The sequence below is a fragment of the Pelecanus crispus genome, chromosome 16, assembly GCF_030463565.1.
Source record: "Pelecanus crispus isolate bPelCri1 chromosome 16, bPelCri1.pri, whole genome shotgun sequence".
NCBI lineage: Eukaryota > Metazoa > Chordata > Aves > Pelecaniformes > Pelecanidae > Pelecanus > Pelecanus crispus.
This window is the reverse complement of record NC_134658.1, coordinates 7,610,571-7,618,167: the sequence shown is the minus strand read 5'-3', so window position 1 is coordinate 7,618,167 and position 7,597 is coordinate 7,610,571.

Here is a 7,597-nt window from a genome sequence, read left to right as displayed (position 1 = left end):
AATAGTGTTTGCCTGAAAGCTAAGGACTATGAGCATGCAAAGAACCAGGCTCAGCAGAGGCAGAATCAGGTCAGTTGACATTTTATATACAAGAGAGACTCACAGCTTAGGGGTGTGGGTAAACACAGCATTCCTGCAGCTGTGGCTGCAGGGAGAACTTAAATTATTAGGACTGCATCTTTTACACTAATGTTTGACAAAACCTGACCAAGGCCTATTCAAAAGGTAAATTTTAAGCTTTTACAAAAAGTGGTAACAGTGAGAATATGAAAGGCTGGGGGGACTTAGGAGTCACCTAAAGAACAGATATGAAGGCCAGTTTTCCTTAGGCTTGTGGGTGGCTATGTGCAGCTGCAGGGGAGAGAGCTCAGCTAATTGTGTAAGGCTTGAGTTGATGGTACTCTGCTTGCATATTAATTATGGTATTTCTTTCCTCAAGTCAAAACCGCTCTTTTCAGCAAAAAGAGGGTTTCTTCCTCTTCCCCTCCTCCCCAGCATATCAGTTGGAGCGGGGAAGGTTGGCTTTTTTTTAAGCTACACATGTGGTTTTGGGCTAGATGCTTGGAGAAGCTCAACTCAAGCACAGAAAAAAGTTTTCAAGCTGGCTTTAATCATCTTCACTTGCTGCCCCAATACTGTACATGCAGGTACAAGCCAATGAAAATGTGAATGCTTCAGTTTTTTTCCTCCTTGGGAAAACTGGCTAAGAATATTTTACAAAATAGCGTGCACCCTCACAGCCATCAGTCCTGCTGCATATAAACCACAAAAATACAAGAGTTTTACATTAAGAAAGACCACGCACATATAAAACATTACATAACACAGGTATAAAATTGCCATTTGCTTTTTTAAATCTATTACCATTCTCAAGTATCCATCACAAGCCCATCCCCTTGTCTTGAACATGGAACTGGGCTTAAAGGACCCCCTAGTTCACCCCTCTGGCATTTATTTTAAGGTGGAGCTGTTACATTTATGAATCTGTCATCAAAGCAAAGTTTATCGCAAAATACGAGTGGGCTAGTGAAGGCAGCCAAATTTGTTGACTAATGCCATTACATCCTGGCTTCCAAAGGTACAAAGCCACCCAGGGTGAGAGTGTCACTCCTGTACGAGTTCTGCACCTAACTCTCCTTTTCCCCTTAGGTAACGGATGCACACAGAAAGACATAAGGTGGGCGTGTGCCACTCAAACGGCGAGATGTCTGCTACCTTTTTTCATGAGAGATGGAAGGCTAAGCTCGTAGTAGCAATTAGCTCATGGCAAATGGAGTCCTGACAATTTCCCAATCCAATGGGACTCTCGGTTTAGGTAATTCTTTTCAATGCAACTTGTTGGGGACTTAAGGATGGGAAATGTGAAGTAGCATAGATTTCCGTGTCCTTGCGTGGTTGTATTACTTTCGTATGATGCACCCCTGTCAAGACGCTCATCTTAGCCTTCTGAAGCAGCTACCGGGAGGAGAAGGGCTGTGGTTAGCAATGGCTGGCTGAGTTGTTCTGGGTGCATCTCTCATTGCGTCATACCTTTATTGATCTTAGGACCCTTTTCTGTAATTTCTCTTTGCCAGTGCGTGTTAGTATTGTGCCCCCTTGTACTTTTTAGGGGGCTAATGCTATTTAAAAGGCATAGGCTGTATTTAAAGATTTGTAAGGTATAGGTAAAATCCCTCAGGTGTCTTGTTTGGGAATATAAATTCTGAATTTTTCGATAGGATGAATGCTTCAGTTTGGGTGCTTCTGAAAAATTCATTGGTGCTTTTCTCTGTGTGCTTATGTAGGTTTCATTTTGTTTTTTTCCTGGTGCCATTCGTAATCAAATTCAAGGACAAAGTTCAGTTCAAACTTGGAGCTGCTACTTTACCAAGCACTGTTACTAAGATAGATGTATATGTTTTTATATTTGAGGTATAAACTTCTGAGATTAATGACAGATTCTCGAGTCCTGGACAATATCTTAAATGGTCCAGGTGCTTGTTCATCGCTTAATTTTAAGGGGGGGGAGTAGGACAACATGATGGGGAAGATTATTTAGTTTTAACTGCATGAAAAGATCAAGCCCTTTTAAGAAAACAAGGCCACCAACTTCAAAGTGCTAACGTTCAAGAGGCATCCGCTGCCAGGGTCCCTGGCCGGTTGGGTACAAGGGGGGGGTGCTGCTCCATCCAGAGGCCCTCTGAGATCAAGCGTTGCTTCACAGCTCTCACTGCAAGCTTAGGGCAAAGTTCCCTTTTTTCTTTTTTTCTTTTTTTTTTAAGCGAGTGTTGGGATCTGGCAGATATATACAGACCGCGATCAATGTTCAATACCTGTTCTCCTGCCAGGTCCAATACCTGGACCTTTTCTGCCTGTTTCTGACGCTCCCTCTCTCCATCCACACTACAGGCAAAAGCTTTAGCGAGGGTTTGCTGCTCCTCCGAGAGCAGCAGCGCTGTCCTCAGCTTGTCAGGCCCAAGGTGCTGGCCTCTCTGCCAGCCCTTTGTGGGAGGGGGGCTGTTAGGGGAGCAGGACTGCGACCACCCGCCTGCGCCAGGCTAAGGGCAGCCTTTGGAGCGCTGTGTATCTACATGCTTTTTAAGAGGAGAGATGAGCGGGGGGTACCTGCTGTCCAGCCGAATCATCCCTCCAGGGAAGCACTCTGGCCTCTTGCTTCCCTTGCCCTCTAGCTCAGCAATCAATAGTGCAAGTGCTAAACGAAGCAGAGGTTGGGCTCGCAGGAGCCAGCATGGGAGCAGGTGGTAAATGCACACCCCGTATAATTGCTCTTCATTGCACAGTTACAACAAAAAATAACCTGAATGTGAAAGAGTGCACTAAGCTCTGGTTCTTAAAAAAAAAAAAAGAAAAAGGGGTGGGGGAAAAAAAAAAAATGAGGTATACCAATAATCAGAGGTCCAGACAGGCACAGTGGTCACACCAGCGCTTGGGTCTTGGTGGCAGCTGCTAAACCACGCTGCTTTCTCCTGGATTCCTAGAGGCGACTGTGCTCCGTTCTGGTGCCTGTGCCCGAGGCAGATGATCGGGGTTAAACAGTGTGGCGGTTAGACAGCAAGACAAACACTTAGGCCCTTTACTGTACATTTTTCCAAGTCTACTTTTAAAACCTACATCTTCCCCAAATACGGACCAGCTCAGTTAAGGTGAGCATTATTGTCGCATCTGGTCACTGAGTCTGTTTTGAACCACTTCAGCTGTGTTACACGTAGCACATCTTTACCCCACCAATTCCAGCCATGCTTATTGCAGACACTTTTTTTTTCCCCATAGGAAGTCTTTTCTGCAGCCTTTCAACCTTCTTTTTAGCTCATAAACATAACTCTTACACCTCTAACAACCAGCCAAGGGTTGGGGTGTTCTCTATGCTTGTGAACATGAAGTAGAAGGAAGACTTCCAGTTGGAACAGCTTTGCTAAAGAAACACTGGAGCAGGCCCTCATGCCTTTGGCACATCACGGGATGCAAACCTTGCTTTCACCGAAGGGAATTTTACAGATCTGTCTGGAGGCATGAGAACCCAAAGGCAGGCAGAGAGAGCTCTTGATATCTTTTTCCATCTGTGATGCAAAACACATTTTGACTTTGAATTCAGCCATCAAGAAGAACGGTGCCTGAACACTGTTCCTTCACCTTTAAAATGCAGTTATTTTCCAAATCGGTAACCAAATGCACACACTTAACAAAGTTTACAGATGCGCATTGTCCAAGCGTTTCGCATCAATCTGGGAAGAAGTGTCTGAGTCAACTGGAAGAAAATAGAAGGTGGACTCTTTATGCCTGAAAAAACATCACTGGTGCTGTTTTTATAAATGGCCTTATATCAGTAAAGACCCTTACACTGTACTCACTGCTGCCGAGTATTTGCAAGCTCACTTAAACAAGCAAAGGCATTTAAACGCGTTAGCTCCTCTCACGTGCACCGATGTGTAAAACACGTGCGAATACAGGCTTCACTTTTCAAGTCTCATTGCTGCTAGAGCAGTCGTGTAAGACAGTGAACAGAAGTAAGTCCCTGTCCTCGAAGGGAATGCTGATCCCACTCCTGCAGGAATTTCTGGTCTCATATTTGCAATGGAGAGCTACACCTGTAACCGCTTTTGGAGAGAAAGGCTTTAAGAGCTGGAAAAGGTGGCTGTGGAGGGAATACTTGCCACTGTCTCAGTTGGTCTGTGGCGTTCTTCCAAAGCCACTTAATAGGTTTAGTTTCTGATTGCTGGCCAGGTAGTTGGTCCTGTATCTCACTTGATTTCAGGAAAGCTATGTCTAAGCATCCTCTCCCCACACTTTCAGCACACTATGATGTTGATGAAACAGGAGCTAATTTCTGATTGTGCCCAGAAGCCTGGCCCACCTTCTGATGCCCTACAAATTTTTCAGTCACTCAACTTTGGCAAATAAAGCCCATTCCAGGCTTGTAGAAAAGCCAGGGATAACTTAGGCCTGGGCATGAAATCATGGAGTGTTTTCTGTGCTTTGCTGCGTGGCTGAGACTTTTTTTTTTTTTTCCCCACTAGAGTTTAGGGGATGTTTTAAGTATCATTTCAAGGCTATTTTGGCAAAATCCATCCTTGTTACTCAAGTAGGGTGCCTTGATTCTGACACCAGCATCTACTGTCAGCTGTGCTATAGTAAGGTCGTCTGTGTCTCAGGTGGGTGCTGCGTGCTACTTGCTGTTCCTTGCTGCTGGCAGCGCTGGGTATAAAACGGGCTGCAAAGCTGATTCAGTTTCATTACTCTTTCTAGGGGAAAACATCTGGAAAGTCAAATGGTTTGAATTTCCTTTCCTGATGGAAGGTGGAGGAAAGGGAGGAAAAATCTAACACGTAATAGCTAGTCAGTGCAGCCACCTGTTGCAAATCATATAGTACATTAAAAAAAAAAAAATGCCCTTTGCAATAAAACATTCCCCCAGAAAAAACCTGGAGTCCAGAAGCTTGTGGGTTTTCTGGCATGTTGTGTGTAGAAAGCAGCTGGGTGTCTTGGCTTTTTTGTTGTTCTTGTTTGAGGAGGGAAAACATCTGATATGTGGTCTCACGATTTCAGAAATGAGAAGGAGCTGATGTTGCAATGTAAACGTGGCCCACTTCCATCTCTTCTCCCATTTTACTTTTTCCACAGAAGTGTAAGGTGGGTCCTGAGCCAGATGCTTCCCCAGAGAAGTGAGTACCAGCTCCCTGGGGGGACTGGACGCGTAGTGCTGAAAGTGAAGAAGTTAAGGTTTTGATGGATTTCAGTTTTTCTAGGGAGTGACAGTCATTTGCCTGGCATGGTGGCTCCACCTTGCCGGGCTCTCAACGAGCAAGAGGAATCGTTCCCACGAACCCATTGCGTTGCAGCAAACGAGAATACACCGCTGAGAAAGAACTGGGGTGCCGTTTGTTCTGATGTTAGCTACGCCGTTATCCTCCAATGCATCCTCAGTCTATCGCTGATAAAAAATAAGCCAAAGTATTTGGGTTTTCCATGTTCCCTGGAGTACCCAGGTGTGTCTTCCAGAAGATGGTTCTTTTCTCTGGATTTTCCACGTGCCAGCGAGGGCAGGTCTTTCAAGTGGCGCAGAACCAGTGAGCCTTCTGCTAGACCTCAGGCATCAGCTGCTGCGGGTGCGTGCCCGGCTGTCCCGGTGTTCCTGCTGCTCTTCATCCGCTTCTGCTCTCTACCTCAAGAGAAGTGGTGTGTTGCTCATGGAGAGGGGGAGCAGAAAAGCTCTGCAACTTGCTGGAGATATTTACAGCTCTGTGCTGGAAGGGGAAGGGGGTGGGATGCTGTCTCTACACCAGTGAGCAGAAAATACTTGCAGAGCTCCCTGTTCTGCCCACACTGCTATTCCACTTCCCTGTGGACACATTTGTTGAAATAGAGCTGGTAAAGCAAAAGCAAATGATGTTGGCTTGAAGGAGCAGAAAGCTTTTCCTCTTAAGGTGCCTTCCCTTGCGTATATTCAAAAATCCAGCACGCCGGGGCAGAGAAAGTTCAGCCTCATCCAGGCGTCGTTGACCTCCTATAACTGCTTCGTGCTCTGGAAGGAACGTCATGTTCAAACCACTGTTTATTCCTGTTTCAGCAGTCAGGGCACCGAGTTTGCTTCCTCAAACCGCTCGAGACGCTTCGTGCATCCCACAGTCCTACGCGTCGCCGTTCAGCACGAGCTCAGAAATTGGCACGTCTTGCTTGAAAAAGCACTTACCGCTCTAGCAGACGAGGATTTCATCTTTTACAAGGCAGGCATTGGGGTCTTGAAGCAGACCCGTCTCCATCCCTGCTCAGCAGCATCCAGCCCACTCTCAGAGGTCTACAGTGCTTTTGGTTCGGTAAAGATCCAAAGTCCACAGTAGCGGCTGAAATTCCTTGACATGATGTCGCTAAAACCATGGCGGTGTCAGGTAAACCAGCCACCGAGCAGTGGGGTTTTGCTGACCCCCGCTTTTGGGTTTGTGGAGGGGACAGCTTCATTGCAACAGTCTTTTCCTTCAGGTTTGGTTTTGTTCCGCTGTGGCAACAGGTTCGAGCTGGTTCATCCTTCCTGGCATCACCAGGAGAACCACAGGTTGGTTTTGTTGTGCTCTGTGCATTGTGAAATTCTCTGCTTTGCCAATACATAATTGTAAAAAATCCCAACTGTGCTGTGGGTTGATTTGTGTTAAAGACTGAAGGTCAGAGCCATCTCGTCGGTAAAAATTCCCCATTAACCTTTTGTCCTCTTCCAGTCTCAAGACTGCTCATCTTTTGGTGTGTTGGGTTTTTTTTTTTCTCTCTCTCTTTTGGAAACTGATCCTTCAGGACAGTCATTGTGTTAAGTATATTTTACGAAGAAACCAGAGTTTCTAGTGGTGTCTCCCCTGAGTATTTTCAGCAAATTTCATTAGGCACCTTCAAAAAAAGCTTCCGTAATTCTCGGTTTTGCTACAAGAACTGGTCCCTCAGGGGGAACCAAAATGCTGCTTTAAAAACAAACAAACAAAACATACAAACAAAAAAACCAAAACACTCATCCTGATAATAAATTCAAAGCATCTAGTCCTTTGTTCGTACCCTCTCAGTCACCCTAATTCCAGATCAGCAGAAGATGCTGTTGAGATGTTCCCCTGTAGTGTACCAACAAGTCTAGAGTTAGAGAAAGGTGCATCCTGCCGCGGGGTCCGGCAAACCCTCTGCTCCTACTCAAAATTCAAGTATCGAGGAGAGCGTCCCGGACCCGAGGAGAGCATCCCGGACCTCGAGCTGGCCCTCGTGGGAGGAAGGGGCTGGGAGCCAGACAATCAACCAGCATCACGGTACTCCTGCTCCATCAGTCACCTTCTCCTGACTCGAATTTTCACGTGAGGCATCACAGAGTTTATATTTTGGGTCTTGCTTTGGCTGTACAAGACCACGGTCAGTGGTGAAACACGAGGATAAGACCAGCGTACGTGTAGGTGAGGTCAGTGCACCTTTTTCCATTCTCTCTCGCTTTGGCAATGTCACTGGTCACAGGCTACATGCTACTGAAAAAAAAATTTAAAAAAAAAAAAAAAAAAAAAAAGAAAAATGGCCACCAGAAGTGCTTGCTCAGTGTTGCAGGATTTGTGTCAGAGAACGAACAAACGAGAAGTGACTG